This window comes from Rhinoraja longicauda, chromosome 39, assembly GCF_053455715.1.
Source record: "Rhinoraja longicauda isolate Sanriku21f chromosome 39, sRhiLon1.1, whole genome shotgun sequence".
Classification (NCBI taxonomy): domain Eukaryota; kingdom Metazoa; phylum Chordata; class Chondrichthyes; order Rajiformes; family Arhynchobatidae; genus Rhinoraja; species Rhinoraja longicauda.
Genome location: NC_135991.1, coordinates 2,627,433 through 2,646,573, shown reverse-complemented (window position 1 = coordinate 2,646,573; position 19,141 = coordinate 2,627,433). Strand labels below are relative to the sequence as shown.

At 44.6% G+C, this 19,141-nt stretch overlaps 1 pseudogene; it reads right to left on the bottom strand.

The window, feature by feature from the left end:
* Positions 1-1,801: 1,801 nt before the first annotated feature.
* LOC144611095 (histone-lysine N-methyltransferase PRDM7-like) lies at positions 1,802-16,061 on the bottom strand (annotated as a pseudogene).
* Positions 16,062-19,141: the final 3,080 nt, after the last annotated feature.

Here is a 19,141-nt window from a genome sequence, read left to right as displayed (position 1 = left end):
GTTTCTATGTGTACATAATCTCTCGGGCTGCTGCAAGCAAGAATTTCATTGCTCTATCAGGCCGATATGACAATTAAAACGCTCTTGGCTCTTGACTCTCTCTCTCTTAATCACCAAATATTTGCCCAATTCATTTTATTTGTTATAGTAGTCAAGCGTGTATTTGTAATATGGCCCGACAAAGACACATTTGGGTGGCACGGGACAACTGCCGCCTCACAGCGCCGGAGACCCGTGTTCGATCCTGACCACGGGTGCTGTCTGTACGGAGTTTGTACGTTCTCCCCGCGAACTGCGTGGGTTTTCTCCGGGTGCTCCAGTTCCCTCCCTAACTCCAGAGACGCGTAGGTTTGTAGGTTGATTGCTAAATTAAGCTGAATTACAATGTGGCTGGAAGACGCTGCCATGGGACATAGCAACATAGAAAATAGGTGCAGGAGTAGGCCAATCGGCCCTTCGACCTAGCGCGGCCAGTCAATATGATCATGGCTGATCATCCAGAATAAGTACCCAGTCTTTCGGCACGGCATGGCACGGTGGCGCAGCGGTAGAGTTGCTGCCTTACAGCGAATGCAGCGCCGGAGACTCAGGTTCGATCCTGACTACGGGCGCCGTCTGTACGGAGATTGTACGTTCTCCCCGTGACCTGCGTCGGTTTTCTCCGAGATCTTCGGTTTCCTCCCCCACTCCAAAGACGTACAGGTATGTAGGTTAATTGGCTGGGCAAATGTAAAAATTATCCCTAGTGGGTGTAGGATGGTGTTAGTGCGCGGGGATCGCTGGGCGGCGCGGACCCGGTGGGCCGAAGGGCCTATTTCCGCGCTGTATCTCTAAATCTAAAACAAATCTTTCCGCTGACTGGATAGCACGAATCCAAAGCCTTTCACTCTACCTCGGTACGTGTGACAACAAATTAATTTTAACTGAACTAACTTTTCGGAGGGAGTGTAAAGTGTAGATGGGGACAACGGTGGGAAGTAACTCCAGAGCTTTGTGAGTCTATAGCGATCATTGCGTCCATCAATTAATTTGCCTGATGTTTCTCGCTCATCAGCGAACGGGATGTCCATTGTGATCCTCTCCCGGGGCAGGTGCGGCCTTTCGGGGTGTATCACCTATTACCTGGTGAGCATGGCGGCGGCGGACCTCCTGGTCGTGTTGACCAACGTCATCGTCAACCGGATATTGAGAGTGGTCGTCCTGTACGTCGCCAAAGACAGTTCCGTCTGGCTGACGGTCGCTTTCACCTTTGACCGGTACGTCGCCATTTGTTGTCCGAACGTCCGGAACAAGTACTGTATCAGGGACCGGGTGGCGCTGGTGATAGGTCTGGTGTGCGCAGTGTGCCTCTTACGGAACATGCCCTGGTATTTTGCGCTTTATATTTTACCGACAATGTACCTTGGTCCTGCATGTTGATATCTAACTTCTACACATCAGGACCATGGATAGCGTTTGCGCTCTCCAATCTAGTTGGATCTCTCTTCCTTCCATTGGGTTTGGTCCTACTTTTCAACGCACTGACTATAAGGAACATCTTACTGTCCAGTCGGTTCAGGTGAGGACTCCGGGGCCAAAAAACTCCGGAGGCGACCATGACGCGGAGATACAAAACAGGAAGCAATCGGTCGTGTTACTGTTGGCGCTCAAATTTAATAAACATGTGGTTGACGTTCGTCGCCCATTTCATTTTTGCTATGTCGACCGGGATTTACTTTTATTCGACATCCGACCCCATATTTTACTTTAGCGAGACTGGTCACCTGCTCCTCCTTCTCAGCTGTTCCACCAACGCGCTCATCTATGCGGCGGTGCAGTCCAAGTTCAGAAAGGAGATGAAATATCTCGTGATGTATCCTTTCAGGCGGGCCGCTGAATTAATCAAATCACATCAACATTATTTTAAAAAAACTTTAAACATGATATGATGCGATCCGATGGAATAGAACTTTATCCCAGTAGGGAAATTGGTCTGCCAACAATTATAAAACAGGTAGGGCGGCACAGTGGCGCAGCGGTAGACAATAGACAATAGACACAATTGACAATAGGTGCAGGAGCAGGCCATTTGGCCCTTCGAGCCAGCACCGCCATTCAATGTGATCATGGCTGATCATTCTCAATCAGTACACTGTTCCTGCCTTCTCCCCATACCCCCTGACTCCGCTATCCTTAAGAGCTCTATCTAGCTCTCTCTTGAATGCATTCAGAGAATTGGCCTCCACTGCCTTCTGTATCTCTAAATCTGAAAAAAACCACAAGATACATGAAATATTAAATTAAAGTGACGTGGAAAGGTTTGAGGATGTGCAAAGATTGGGGAGGGCGACGGGGGAGGGGGGTGTCTGGAGTCAGTCTACCCCACGACAGAAAGGTTGGTGAGTTGTACAGTTTGATAGCCACAGGGAAGAAGGATCTCCTGTGGCGTTCTGTGCTGCATCTCGGTGAAACCAGTCTGTTGCTGAAGGTGCTCCTCAGGTTGGCCAATGTGAGCTGTGTTGTCCAGGACGCTCCGCAGTTTGAGGAGCACCCTCCCCTCCAAGACCACATCCAGTCAATCCAACTTCACCCCCAGATAGGAACCAGCCTTCCCGATGAATTTGTTGATCATGTTGGCGTCCGCAGCCTTCGCTCTGCTGCCCCAGCACACGACAGCGAAGAACATGGCACTGGCCCCAATCGATTGGTAGAACATCAGCAGCATCTCACTGCAGACTTTGAAGGAGCGAAGCCTTCTCAAAAAAGTACAGCCGACTCTGTCCCTTCTTGTACAAGGCCTCGGCGTTCCTGGACCAGTCCAGTTTACTGTCCATGTAAACTCCAAGGTAGTTGTACTCTCTGGTAAACTGCACATCCACACCATTGATGGAGACGGGGGACAGGGGTGTTCCTCTCTTCCTAAAGTCCACCACTAACTCAGTAGTCTTGGCGGTGTTGAGCTGCAGGTGATTCAGCCCACACCACAAAACATCATCTACATCATCGTCAATATCTCTCGTTTCCCACTTCCCTAACTAGTCGGAAGGGTCTCGACCCAAAACGTCACCCATTCCTTCTCTCCAGTGATGCTGCCTGTCCCGCTGTGTTACTCCAGCATTTTGTGTCTATCTGCAGCATCTGCAGTTCCTTCCCACACATTAAGGTTAGCCTGTAGTTCCCTGATTTGTGCAGAATCCTCACGTTTTGGGTCTTGGTTTAACATCCACATTATGGTCCGTGTGATTCCCAGTTCCTTGGCATAGTCATCACCGTACCAGACCAGCAATTCGCAGTGAGGAGGAACCGGCTTGCAGGTCCTGTAGTAAATGTTGCCCCGGTGCTGGAAGGCAACAAGGTTCTCTTCCTCCTCCTTTCTGGCACAGTTCACAAATCTGCAACATAACAAGCATAGACAGAGGGGGGAACGGTCGCTTAAAATTATAAGGGAACACAGGACATAAAGTATATCAGTAAAGTCTGTTGAATGACAGATGCCCCCAGCCATGGCCCAAATTCAACCTTAAATATCCGACACCCTTTGTCAGCACACTGCTGAAGGAAACTTGAACTTTGTTTCTCTTCCCACAGATGAGGCCTGACCTATGGAGTATTTCCAGTCTATTCTGTTTTTAAATTTACCTGGTATTACTGTTGTTATTGTTATTGTATTGTTGATTACTTTCTATTTATCTGAATGTTATTGTGTTAACAGACTTGTTCAGCTGCAGGAAGTTAGAATTTAATTGTGTAACAATTAAACACTGTTGTATAAGAAAATAACTGCAGATGCTGGTACAAATCGATTTATTCACAAAATGCTGGAGTAACTCAGCAGGTCAGGCAGCATCTCGGGAGAGAAGGAATGGGTGACGTTTCGGGTCGAGACCCTTCTTCAAACACTGTTGACCTGACTCTGGAAAGTTTAGGTTCAGGAGATACTGGCTGTGTTATTTACAGGGAGTCAACGACGGAGCAGCTGTGATGCAGTGTGGTGTGAATTGAGTTATTCTTCTCTTAGAATATTGGTTGCACGGAGATACTGCAGATTTTAATATCAAGACCCGATTTTAAACTGTGGCATCAGTCTTCCAGCCACAGATCAAGACATGATAGGCTGAATATGTGATGCAAAGTTTTGCAGCATCAGGTGACATTCCAAGAGCATGAGGCTTGAGATAGGAGTTGTGGGTCATGGAGTGATCCAAGGAGAAAGGCTGGTTTAGGCAGAGAAGGCATCTCCCAGATGGAATGCTGATTCTTTCTGGATTAATGAGTAAAATGGACAATTTCCCTTCCTCGAGTCCCGTATTTCCCATTTATCCTCTCTTTTAAACTAAATAGTAGTGGGGGGGGGGGGTCAAATTGGATGGAGTTGAAGGGAAAGAGAGTATAGGAAAAGTTAAGACCCCAGAATTAACGGGACAGAAAGCTCACAAAGGGATAGGAGAGAACGGCCAAGTGTAATAGGAATTGATGTGAAAGGTGAGATAAGTAATGGATTAAAGATTAAATGGAATGCCTCCCCATTCCATTGCAACCTTGTCGTGGTCGGGGAGCTTGTGTGTCTCAATGACCCCGAGAGCTATGCCAGCGGGAGATTCGTCTCGTGTTAGGGTTTCCCATGCTGGACAGGTCGAAGAGTAGAGACGAGACGAAGTGCAATCCACTGGTCCTCCAGGTTGGGGGTTGAGCACAGGGCTAACAACCCCGCCTCGTAAAACGAATATGTTACGGAAACAACAACTGAAGGAAACAACAACTGGGCGTTACGGACTTCCAGGGCTATCGACAGACGCTAGGATGAATGCCAATGGTGAAAGCCGAAAGGAAGCCACTGGCAGGAAGGTGGAAGTTCTGAATGCCAAACTTAAGACTAGGATAGGAGTTTGGAATGTACGAACAATGTACGACACAGGGAAACTAGCACAAGTGGCATCAGAGATGAGACGCTACAACCGAGACATTCTTGGAGTAAGCGAAAGCAGGTGGGATCAGGGAGACTTAGGACCAGCACAGGGGAGACAGTGTTGTACTCAGGAAGGGATGATGAGCATCACAGAGAAGGAATAGCCATCCTTTTAAAGAAAGGAGTAGAAAATAGTTTGTTCGAGTGGGAACCTGTCAATAGTAGACTCATGAAGATCAGAATGAAGGTGAAGCAAATTAATACAACCATCGTCTAGTGTTACACCCCTATAAACGATAGTAATGATAGTGTTAAGGATGAATTCTATGAGCAACTACAGGCTGAGTTAGAAAACACACCAAGACATGACATGAAGATTGTAATAGGGGACCTAAATGCAAAGGTTGGAAACAACAACACAGACCAGGACAGAGCCATGGGCAAAGAGGGCTGTGGTTTTATAAATGAGAACGGTGGGAGACTAATAGAACTCTGCACCAATTACAATCTAGTAATTGGAGGGACCCTCTTTCCGCACAGAGACATCCACAAACTAACATGGTATTCTCCTAATGGAAGGGATAAGAACCAGATAGACCATCTGATGATAAACGGCACATAGAGACGCTCATTACTCGGTGAAGGTTAAACAGGGAGCTGGACTTTGTACTGAAAATGCTTGTTGATCCACATCACCTGGTCCTGGCTGTTCTCAAAGTTAAACTGAGGAAAACAGGGAGCAAAAAGACAGGCAGGCAACAGTTCGTTGTTGAGAACCTACATGACCCAAAAGTGAAAAGTTCTTTTGTGCTACAATTAAGGAACAGGTTTCAGGCACTAGTAGATATGGATGATCACACAGAGCCAAATGCAAATAATATTAATATTGTGTGGGAACAAACCAAAATAGCTTATGTGAAAACCAGTGAAGCCTGCCTGGGGTTCAAGCAGAAGATAAAGAAGGAATGGATAACTGAAGACACATGGCAAACCATTAAAAATAGGAGAAAATTAAAGAAGCAAATAAATGAAACAAAATCCAAACGGCTGCAAGAAAGATGCAAGGTGCAATATCAAGAAGCAAACAAAGCAGTTCAGAGGAAAGCCAGAGCTAACAAACGGGCGTACATGGAAGATCTAGCCAATCAAGCAGAAGATGCAAATAAGAAAGGAGAGAGAGGGAAGGTCTACAAGATGACCAAAATAATCTGTGGCAAACATCGGCGAACCACTGAGACACCAGTTGTAGACAAAAAGGGCCGACTCCTAACAACAGAACAGAACAGGAAACCCGCTGGGTGGAACACTTTAATGAAGTATTGAATAGAACACCGCCCATAATAGAGGCTAACACCCAACAACCAGAGGATGACCTAGATATTAGCACTGAATCATCAACTAAGGAGGAAATTGTTATAGCCATTAAGTCCCTTAAAAGTGGAAAAGCCCCTGGCCAAGATAACCTCAATGCAGAACTGTTTAAGGCAGACCCACAACTTGCAGTCGAAGTATTTGTACCACTTTTCACAGCTATTTGGTAAAGAAAGGAGATAGCTGACGACTGGTCAGAAGGAGTCATCATTAGGATACCAAAGAAAGGCAACTTAAGAGAGCGTAACAATTGGAGAGGGATCACTCTTCTATCAATTCCAAGCAAGATTCTGGCAAAGATTATAATACAACGTACCTTAGAAGCAGTAGACAAACAGCTCAGGAAAGAGCAGGCAGGATTTCGTGGTGGGAGGGGATGCATTGACCAGATATTTGCCCTGCATACCATTATAGAACAGTGCACTGAGTGGCAGAGACAGATTATATATCAACTTCGTTGATTTCGAGAAAGCATTTGACAGCATCCACCAGGACAGTCTCTGGGGCATATTACGAATGTATGGGATCCCACAGCAAATAGTCAAAGTAATTAAGAGCTTCTACGCCAACTTCCCTTGCAGAGTAGGGAATAGTAACCACACATTCCAGGTGAAGACAGGAGTTCGACAAGGGTGTGTGATGTCAGCGCTACTCTTCAATATTGTTATTGACTGGGTGATGCGTCAGACACCCGAAGATCAAGCAAGAGGCATACCATGGACCCTCTTCTCAACATTGGAAGATCTTGATTTTGCAGATGACATAGCTCTGGTCTCCCATACTCACAAACACATGCAGGAAAAAACATCCCATCTTAGTGACTGCACAACAAATTGGCTTGAAGTTAAACCAGAAAAAATCTGAATTAATGACACGAAACATCCAAAACTCCTTACCAATCCAAGTGAATGGAAACGACCTTCCCATAACTGAGGAGTTTATTTATCTTGGTAGTAAAGTCAGATACGATGGCGGAGCACAAAATGACATTAAAAAGAGTCTAAACATGGCTAGGAATGTTTTCAGAATGCTAAACAATGTATGGAGGTCCCAGCAATACAGCATGAAGACCAAGCTGAAGATATACTGGAGCTGTGTCCTCTCCGCCCTCTTCTATGGCTCGGAATGCTGGAGAATGATAGCGAGTGACATCAACCAGCTGTCAGTCTTCCTGACTAAGAACCTGAGAAGAATCCTTAGAATATTTTGGCCAAACACCATATCCAACCAAGATCTCCTTGCTCAATGCCAGCAAGAGAGTATGGATACCATCATCATGAGAAAGTGCTGGAACTGGATTGGCCATATTCTGAGAAGAGAACCAGACAACATCCCAAGAATAGCCCTGCACTGGACACCAGAAGGGAAAAGGAAACGAAGGAGACCCAAAACCACATGGCGTCGAACTGTAGAGGAGGAAATGAAAACTATGGAATTGACCTGGGGTAGTGTCCAGAAACTAGCCCAAAACAGACAGGAGTGGAGGACTGTCGTTGTTTCCCTACATGCCAGGAGGCATAATGGGCAGTAAGTAAGTAAGTGTATGAATGCGCAAAGTATAAGAAGTAAAGTGGATGAGTTTGAGGCTTAGTTAGAGATTGATAGATATGACATTGTGGGGATTACAGAGATGTGGCTGCAGTAGGATCGGGACAGGGAACTGAATATTCAGGATTATACATCCTTTTGAAAGGACAGGCAGGTGGGCACAGGAGGTGGGGTAGCTCTGTTGGGAAGGGATGAAATTTTATCCCTTGTGAGGGGTGACATAGGGACTGACGATCTAGGGTCACTGTGGATAGAGTTGAGGAATTGTAAAGATAATAATAATAATAATAATGCATTTTATTTATATAGCGCTTTTCATATACTCAAAGACGCTTTACAGAGATTTAGAGAACATAGGGAAATGAATAAATAGATAAATAAGTAAATAAGTAAACGAATAGAGAAAGGAGACAGAAGGTGAGGTGACCTTCAGTGGTTGAAGGCAGTACTGAACAGGTGAGACTTCAGCGATGTTTTGAATGTGGTGAGTGTGGAGGAGTCTCTAACGGTTTGGGGTAGTGAGTTCCATAGGGTGGGAGCAGCGATGGAGAAAGCCCTGTCCCCCCAGGATCTGAGTTTGGTGCGGATGTGGGGAGATAGAAGATTGGCAGCAGCAGAGCGGAGGGTGCAGGTGGGAGTGTGCCTGTGGAGGAGGTCGGTCAGGTAGGATGGGGCCAGGTTATGGAGGGCTTTGTAGGTTATGAGGAGGATTTTGTACTGGATTCTCTGGGGGATGGGGAGCCAGTGGAGTTTGTAAAGGACGGGGGTGATATGGTCACAGGGGTGATAAGACACTAATAGGAGTTATCTACAGACCCCCAAACAGTAGCATAGATATCGGGGGTAAGTTGCAGCAGGAGTTAAAACTGGCATGTAACAAAGGTTTGTTATTATGGGGGATTTCAATATGCAGGTGTACTGGGAAGATCAGGTTGGGTCTGGACCCCAAGAAAGGGAGTTTGTAGAGTGCCTTCGAGATGGATTCTTAGAGCAGCTTGTACTGGAGCCTACCAGAGAGAAGGCAATTCTGGATTTAGTGTTGTCCAATGAACCAGATTTAATAAGGGAACTCAAGGAAAAGGAATCGCTTGGAAGTAGTGACCACAATATGATTAGTTTTAATGTGCAATTTGAGAGGGAGAAGGTTAAATCAGAAGTGTCCGTGTTGCAGTTGAACAAAGGGGACTATGAAGGTATGAGGGAGGAGCTGGCCAAGGTCGAATGGAAAAGGATCCTAGCAGGAATGACGGTGGAACAGCAATGGCAGGAATTTCTGGGCATAATCCAGAAGATGCAGGATCATTTCTTTCAAAACAGGAAGAAAGATTCTAAGAGGCAACATGGGAAGTTAGGGATTGAATAAAACAAAAAGAAAAGATGCATAACATAGCAAAGAGTAGCGGGAAGTCAGAGGTTTGGGGAACTTTCAAAGGACAACAGAAAGTAACAAAAAGGACAATACGGGCTGAAAAGATGAAGTATGAAGGGAAGCTGGCCAGGAATATAAAGAAGGACAGTAAAATCTTCTTTCGGTATGTTAAGAGAAAAAAGATTAGTTAGGACAAATGTGGGTCCCTTGAAGGCTGAAACGGGTGAAATTGATAAGGGGAACAAGGAAGTAGCGAAAGAGTTGAACAGATAATTCGGATCTGTCTTCACTAAGGAAGACACAATCTCCCAGATGTTCTAGAGAACAGAGGATTTACAGAGACAGAGGAACTAGCATTAGGCGAAAAATAGTATTGGAGAGACTGATGGGACTGAAGGCTGATAAATCCCCAGGGCCTGATGGTCTGCATCCCAGGGTACTCAAGGAGGTGGCTCTAGAAATCGTGGACATATTGGAGACCATTTGCCAATGTTCAATAGATTCATGACCAGTTCCTGTGGATTGGAGGGTCGCTAATGTTTTCAAGAAAGGAACGAGAGAGAAAACCAGTTAGCCTGACATCGGTGGTGGGGAAGATGCTGGAGTTAATTATTAAAGAGGTAATAAAGGCACATTTGGATTGCAGTAAAAGGATTGGTCCAAGTCAGCATGGAGTTATGAAAGGGAAATCTTGCTTGACTAATCTTCTGCAATTTTTTGAGGATGTGACAAGTAAAATGGATGAAGGAGAGCCAGTGTAGACTTTCAGAAAGCCTTTGATTAGGTCCCACACGGGAGGTTGGTGAGCAAAATTAGAGCATGTGGTATGGGGGTAGGATATAGTCATGGATAGAGAATTGGATGGCAGACAGGAAGCAAAGAGTAGGAATAAACGGCTCATTTTCAGAATGGCAGGCAGTGGCGAGTGGAGTGCTGCAAGGCTTGGTGCTTGGACCGCAACTATTTACAATATATGTTAATGATTTGGATGATGGAATTAGAAGTAACACTAGCAAGTTTGCAGATGACACAAAGCTGGGTGGCAGTGTGAACTGCGAAGGGGATGTTAGGAGGTTGCAGGGTGACTTGGACAGATTGAGTGAGTGGGCAGATGCAGTATAATATAGATAAAAGTGAGGTTATGCACTTTAGTGGCAAAAACAAGGAGGCAGAATATTATCTCAATGGTGTCAGATTAGGTAAAGGGGAGGTGCAACGAGACCTTGGTGTCCTTGTACACCAGTCACTGAAAGTTAGCGTGCAGGTACAGGCAGTGAAGAAAGCCAATGGCATGTTGGCCTTCATAACGAGAAGATTTAAGTATAGGAGCAAAGAGGTCCTTCTGCAGTTGTATAGGGCCCTGGTGAGACCACATCTGGAGTATTGTGTGCAGTTTTGGTCTCCTAATTTGAGGAAGGACGACCTTGCTATTGAGGCTGTGCAGCGTAGGTTCACGAGGTTAATCCCTGGGACGGCGGGACTGTCATATGAGGAAAGATAGGAAAGATTGGGCTTGTATTCACTGGAGTTTAGAAAGATGAGAGGGGATCTTGTAGAGACGAATAAAATTATAAAAGGACTGGACAAGCTAGATGCAGGAAAAATGTTCCCAGTGTTGGGGGACTCCAGAACCAGGGACCACGATCTAAGAATAATGGGGAGGCCATATAAAGCTGTGGTGAGAAGAAGCGTTTTCACCCAGAGAGTTGTGAATTTGTGGAATTCTCTGACACAGAAGGCAGTGGAGGCCAATTCACGAGATGAATTTAAAAGAGAGTTAGATAGAGCTCTAGGGGCTAGTGGAATGAAGGGATATGGGGAGAAGGCATGCACAGGTTACTGATTGTGGATGATCAGCCATGATCACAGTGCATGGGCAGTGCTGGCTCAAAGGGCCAAATGGCCTCCTCCTGCACTTATTTTCTATGTTTCTTTCCTCTTACTTGCCTGCCTTTGGCCCGCCCCACCTCTCTTTTCCAGCTTTATTACCTTGTACTGGTACACTGGAATTTAGAAGAATGAGAGGAGATCTTATCGAAACGTATAAGATTATTAAGGGGTTGGACACGTTAGAGGCAGGAAACATCTTCCCAATGTTGGGGTAGTCCAGAACAAGGGGCCACAGTTTAAGAATAAGGGGTAGGCCATTTAGAACTGAGATGAGGAAAAACTATTTCAGTCAGAGAGTTGTGAATCTGTGAAATTCTCTGCCTCAGAAGGCAGTGGAGGCCAATTCTCTGAATGCATTCAAGAGAGAGCTGGATAGAGCTCTTAAGGATAGCGGTGTCATGGAGTATGGGGAGAAGGCAGGAACAGGGTACTGATTGAGAATGATCAGCCATGATCACATTGAATGGCGGTGCTGGCTCGAAGGGCCGAATGGCCTCCTCCTGCACCTGTTGTCTATTGTCTATTGTCTGCTCCATCAGTCTGAAAAAAGTCCCACCCGAAACGTTGTCTGTCGATTCCCTGCACAGATGCTGCCTGACCCACTGAGTTCCGCTCACACTTTGCTTTTACTCCAAGATTCCAGCATCTGCAGTCTCTTGTGTCTCCTTTTTTAAATAACCCAGTTATTGCTTGTTATTATTATCAGCATTAGTCTTTCCTTACCTCATCCAGTTTGATTTAGATTCATCCTGTGCATCAATGTATTCAGTGTCATTGTTTGCCTTACTGATCTATAAAAAAGATATTTGGTTTAAAAAAAACACATTGATAAAGAAAACAAACGTGAAGCTTACAGTTCCCAGTATTAGGCCTTCAACTAACTACCACTTAACCTATTTTACTTGATTGCACTTTTATATCAGAGCACTCAAAAATGTCTGCGAATTAAATCACATGGCAAAGAAAGTCCAAGAATATAATAAACATTTTGCACAATTTCAAGGAGATTTGTCAGGTTGTAATAGGTTCTTTATTTTGGTAATGTCACTGTTCTAATAATTTCTGATTGGTCAGATATGTTCAATGCATCTCAAACAAGGAGGTCGAACATCAGGGTGAAAGAGGGGCAGCAGAGCAGGAAGGAGATGGAGCACTGAGTCAGCTCAGAGATTGGGTGAGGGAGAGGGATGCCAGTCTGAGCAGTGAAGTGAGGATCACTGGAACAGAAGCGAGGGACAAAGAGCACAGACTCTTCAGTCTCTATTCACATTGACAACCAAATTACAATGGAAACATGTCAGTAAGAATCTAAGTTACAGAAATTATTTTCAGTTAGCTTGAAACTGTTTATTGGTAAGAAACTTGATGACTTTGATTAGAATATAAAATAATTCAGCTACAAAAAAATTGTAATAAAAACAGAGAATTCAGGAGATACCCAGCAAGGCAGGCAGCAATTTGTGGAGAATAAAACACAGATCACATTTCAGGATGATGATCTTTCTTCAACAAATGTTATCAAACCTGCTGAGCATTTTCCATGATGAACTATTGGAGTCACTTACCACTCATGAATAACCACTGATAGCAGCTTCTTCTTCACTTGAAACCTCTCCTCCATCGGGTCCAAAATGAACGCCCCTGGGAATAACCTTCCCTTCATTCCAGACTCCAAGACCGGTTTTACGAATTTTGGACGTGGCAATGTTGAGACCCTCTGGTAGAGTTAAACGAGCTCTATCTGGGTGATTGCAATCAATGACAGTGTCCTTCACGAAGACTGGTGGGCCATGCACAGGGCATTCTTCAATAAAAAATGTCTCGCAGGCTTCACAAACTAAAATGGAAAATGCAAAATTAAGAACTGATCAGGGTGTTGGCGTGATTGAAAGTGGCTGGACTTTGTACTGAAAATGCTTGTTGATCCACAAAAGATGTTATCTTATTAAAAGTATTTCAGAATATAATACTACCATGATGTAGATGTTGTGCAGAAGATCTTGGAAAAATTACTTTTTCCAAAATTACTCTTCTGAGGAAGCATTGAAAATGTGAGAGATTAATATTGTAATGGGGTATTGAGTAATGAGGAAGGGTTAGTTAGCAGTCTTGTTGTGCGAGGCCCCTTGGGCAAGAGTGATCATAATATGGTGGAGTTCTTCATTAGGATGGACAGTGACAAAGTCAATACAGAAACAAGTGTTCTGAACTTAAAGAAAGGTAACTTTGAGGGTATGAGGCGTGAATTGTCCAAGATAGACTGGCAATTGATGCTGAAAGGGTTGACAGTGGACATGCAATGGAAGGCATTTAAAGGACGCATGGATGAACTACAGCAAGTATTCATCCCAGTTTGGCAAAAGAACAAACCAGGAAAGGTAGTGCATCCTTGGCTAACAAGGGAAATCAAGGATAGTATTAAAACAAAAGATGAAGCATACAGATTAGCCAGAAAACGTAGCATACCAGAGGACTGGGAGAAATTCAGAGTCCAGCAGAGGAGGACAAAGGGCTTAATTAGGAAAGGGAAAATAGATTATGAGGGAAAACTGGCAAGGAACATAAAAACTGACTGCAAAAGCTTTTATAGATATGTTAAGACAAATGTAGGTCCCTTGCAGTCGGAAACAGGTGAATTGATCATAGGGAACAAGGAGATGGCAGACCAATTGAACAACTACTTTGGTTCTGTCTTCACTAAGGAAGACATAAACAATCTGACGGAAATAGCGGGGGATCGGGGGTCTAATGAGATGGAGGAACTGAGGGAAATCCAGGTTAGTCGGGAAGTGGTGTTAGGTAAATTAAATGGATTAAAGGCAGATAAATCCCCAGGGCCAGATAGGCTGCATCCCAGAGTGCTTAAGGAAGTAGCCTCAGAAATAGTGGATGCATTAGTGATATTTTTTCAAAACTCTTTAGATTCTGGAGTAGTTCCTGAGGACTGGAGGGTAGCTAATGTAGCCCCACTTTTTAAAAAGGGAGGGAGAGAGAAAACGGGGAATTATAGACCAGTTAGCCTAACATCGGTAGTGGGGAAAATGCTAGAGTCAGTTATTAAAGATGTGATAGCATCACATTTGGAAAATAGTGAAATCATCGGACAGTCAGCATGGATTTACAAAAGGCAAATCATGTCTGACGAATCTTATAGAATTTTTCGAGGATGAAACTAGTAGAGTGGATAAGGGAGAACCAGTCAATGTGTTGTATCTCGACTTTCAGAAGGCCTTCGACAAGGTCCCACATAGGAGATCGTGACATGGAATATAATTTTGCATTTAGTAATAACAAGCATGATGTAATGCAGGGAGTATGTTTAACGGTAGCAGTGCTGTGATGCATGGAGTCAACTTCAAGCAAAGTATTTTCAAAGATAAAACAGTCTATTATGTGAACAAATTAAGCATTTGTAACAAGACAGATGAATTAAGGCTGTAGACATGGAAAATAGGCGCAGGAGTAGGCCAACTCGGCACCTCGAGCCAGCACCACCATTCAATGGGATCATGGCTGATCATCCTCAATCAGTACCCCGTTCCTGCCTTCTCCCCATATCCCTTGATTCCGCAAGCCCCAAGAGCTCTATCTAACTCTTTTAAATGTATCCAGTGAACCGGTCTCCACTGCCTTCTGAGGCAGAGAATTCCATAAATTTACAACTCTGGGTGAAAAAGTTTTTCCTCGCCTTGGTTCTAAATGGCCCACACCTTATTCTTAAACTGTGGTCCATGGTTCTGGAGTCCCCCAACTTTGGGAACATTTTTCCTGCATCTAGCTTGTCCAGTCCTTTTATAATTTTATACGTTTCTATAAGATCCCCTCTCATCTTTCTAAACTCCAGTGAATTCAAGCCCAATCTTTCCAATCTTTCCTCGTATGACAGTCCCGCCATCCCAGGGATTAACCTTGTGAACCTACGCTGCACTGGCTCAATAGCAAGGTTGTCCTTCCTCAAATTAGGAGACCAAAACTGCACACAATACTCCAGGTGTGGGCTCACCAGGGCCCAGCACAACTGCAGAAGGACCTCTTTGCTCCGAAACTCAAATCCTCTCGTTATGAAGGTCAACATGCCATTAGCTTTCTTCACTGCCTGCTGTACCTGCATGCTTATGTTCAGTGACTAATGTTCAAGGACACCCAGGTCTCGTTGCACTTCCCCTTTTCCTAATCTGACACCATTCAGATAATAGTCTGCCTCCTTGTTCTTGCCACCAAGAACCACATTATACAGCATCTGCCATGCATCTGCCCACTCACCCACCTAATCCAAGTCACCCTGCATCCTCATGGTATCTTCTTCATAGTTCGCATTGCCACCCAACTTTGTGTCATATGCAAATTTGCTAATGTCACTTTTAATTCCTTCATCCAAATCATCGATTTTGTCAATTGCTGCGGTCCCAGCAGCGAGCCTTGCAGCACCCCACTAGTCACTGCCTGCAATAACCCGGATGTGGCAGCGCTGCCCTAGCAGCTGCGGCTCACCTGCGGTCTGTTTGTCTTTTTCCTTCTTGTCTTGTTTTTAATGTTAGATGTATGTTATAGTTTACTTTTAGTTGTGTATTATGTGGGGGATGGGGGAAACTTTTTTTAAAAATCTCCTTCTTTAAAGGAGATACGGCCATTTTCCGGGTCGCATCTCCGTTCGTGCTGCGACCCAGCAACAGGGAGCTGGCGGCCTCCAGACTTACTTCCCATCGTGGAGCAGGCTGACTTCGGAGGCTTCGGCCACGGCCCTGTGGTCTGTAGCATCAGGAACTTGTGGGTCCCTGGTTGGCTCCAGCGGCAGCTTCTTCGTCTGCCCAGAATTGTGGGCGTTGAGTCAGCCCATTCACAGGACTCTTCGTCGTCTGGCGCGGCTTGGAACCAGCCACAGGGTCTTCCATTGCCCGGAGGGGACTTCAGTGTCGGGAGCCTTGATTGCCTCGACGCACCGTTCACAGGACTTTTCATCGTCCGGCACGGCTTAAAATCAGCAGCGGGATCTTTCATCGCCCGGCGGGGACTTCAGGATCAGGAGCCTCAATCGCTGCAGTTTTGAGTTTTGACTGCACGACCATGGGTGAAGAAGCAAGGAGATAAGACTTTATTTTTTGCCTTCCAGGTAATCGTCATCACGGAGCTTCTGTTCTTACGTGTAAATTATCCTCTCCATATTTCTCAAATTATAACTTCTCTTTTCTGTCTCTTTGGTTGTTTCCTCGCTTGCAGATCCCAAAGTCCTTCGGGTGGAGACAACTGAAAAATGAAAGCCAAAAATAACTTAATTACATTGTTTGAGGTCAGATAAGTGGTTGAGCTGTAATATGAAAATTAGTTACATAATATACAACATGTTCTATAAATTAAATTAAAAATGACATGGTGGTAGTCAGATGGTCATTATCTCATCTCCATTATTTACTGTTATGCACAGGAGTTACTCATTTGAGTTTTACTTTTACAAACAGAATTACCTGTTGCTCTTTTGATTCTTTTAACCAACGCTATACCTTCCTTCGTTACCTCAGTGTCTCCTTGCAAATCTCTTTTGTCCACCCCTGTATATGACGTGACCTGTAATGAGACATTTTGATGCAAACTGTGGTTCATAAGGACACAAATAAATAGTTTCTACTTCTTGATTATTTCATCCATCACATTATTAACTGGGATTCTCAACTAAACTACTAATAAAAGCAGTAAATGCCGAGTGTGCAATATTTCGGTGAACTCTCATCTTTCATGCACAGAAGTTATTAGTTCATCACTGAGAGCATGTAGGTTGAAGTTAACCTCCACACTACGGCCTTCGCCCCAAGAAGTCCGTAACGGCCGCCCGCACACAACTTCCGCAGATGTCTGCCGGGTGACTCGTTGCGGGGTCACCCTCATCTCAAAAGAGAGCCAACCTTTATCCAATTCAGTCCAGTCTCCTCCATCAGCTTTGTTAGTTTAGACTTCAGGGTCCCATTTGCCCTTTCAACTAGGCCGACAGCTGGTGAATTGTGGATACAATGGAATTTTTGTCTAATTGTTGTCTAATACAAAAATGTTGGCAGACCTCTTCATTTATTTTTGCTATAAAATGGGGACCATTTTCAGAGCTGATAGTTGTTGGCAAACCAAACCGGGGAATATTTCCCTTAGAATAAATCTCACCTTGGTTTTGACTGTAGCATTTACAGTTGACAGAGCTTCTATCCATCGGCTAAATAAATCCACAATTACCAAACAATATCTATAGAACTGTACCCACAGTAGCTCTATAAAACCTATTTGTATTCACTTAAAGGGTCTACCGAGCATTGGCGTCAATCTCTTTGGACATTTTAACACTTTCCCTGGGTTGTTTCGTTTTCAAATTCCACATTCAGAAGCTAGTTTCAACGCTTCCTGGCGGATCTTCGGATGCCACAAGGTTTCGTTCACCATTCTCACCATTCCCTCCTTTCCAGTGTGCGTCAGCGAATGGACGTAATCAAGGAGGACAGGCAGGAAAGTGTCAGGTACACAAACTTGTCCAAGATGGGTGAGCCAAAGATCGGTGCTGGAATCTATGGCACATCCCTCGTTTCCATAAATCATGTTGCCCAGCAGCAGCGTCCCTCTGCATAGCCCTAACCTCTCCCATATCTGGGAAGGCCGTTATATTCACAAGGATCTGTGAGCCTACGGGGATCATAAGGGAGGGGGGAGGTCTATGCGGCTGTCTTTGATGCGGTGTCGGCAAAGGCATTGCCTGGGAGACTAGATCGGAGGTGCCAGTATGGGCGCTGCATTTAATTATTGTGGGCGAGAAGGGCGCACAAACATATCAGGATTGAGGGATTAAGTCCATTAGATCAATGGAGTTGAAAGTTAGAAAAAAATATTTACAATTTACCACACAAGAATGTTCGGTTCAGGTCAAATCCCAGGTATGCTTCCGTGTCTATTCCTGCTTCCTCCAATCACTGTTCCTGTCCAAATTAACACCATAATTGATGGACACTGGGCTGTGCATGTGGGAACTATAACGGACATAAACTTAGGGAGAGAGACATACATAAGATCAATTCAGCCCTGTGTCAATGCTGATAGTTTGTGTTGTGGAATGAGAACCCATTGTCAGAACAATATTTCACTTTGTGCAAGGGAACATGAAATAAGCAATGGAGTTAGAGATTTTTTAAACAATGTCAGTGCACAGAAGCAGGATGTTTCCTGTCACTGATCCAGGCCAGGGTACTTGGACAGGAAAGATGTAGAAAAAGACGCATGAAACTGCAGATGCTGCAATGTTGAGCAAAACCAAGTGCTGGAAGTAATAGAAGAACTCAGGGTCAAGCAGCGTCTGTGGAGGGAATGGAAAAGCGATATTTCAGGTCAGGACCCTTCTTCAGACCCAGAATGCCATCTGTACTTTCCCTTCACAGATGCTACCTGACTCACTGAGTTCCTCCAACACTTTGTGTTGTGCTCAGAGACATGGGCAAATTATGGACATGTTGGGCCAAAGTACGCGTTTTCATGCTGTTCAACTCTGCCAGCTGTGAAGCCAATAAACTTGTACATTATTATGACATAATTAGAGTAGGACAGATATATCAGAGGCTTCAATGAATGGATTGCAGAGATAAGGAGAATGAAGCTCACAGAGGGAACTGAAAATCATAAGATGTTGTCACTGACCTTTCAAGACAAAATGTCTCTGTCTGTCTTCCCAGGAAGCCTCTTGTTCAATCTCGTATTTTTATGTTATTTCTTTGTATTTCCCAATATGCAAGGAGTGGCGTTTTTTTGTCTGAAGTGAAGAATCCTCTATCCTTGCTATGCAAGTGGCCATCGGTTGTGTACTGGAATATAATGCATAGAATGGATTGTATAATAAACATCCAGAGAATAGATACATCCCTCCCCAGGATGGCACTCTAATAATGTTGGTCACTGAGCTGAGAGTGTTGGAGGGAATCTCCACAAGATAAATGGCCCCATCATGTGTTGGAGTTGAGGGGTTATCCTCTTTTTATTCCAGAAGCCCATGGCAGTCTTTTACTGGCCCAGTGTTATTGGGGACATCAGGAAGACTCAGCCTGCCTCCGGTACTTGGG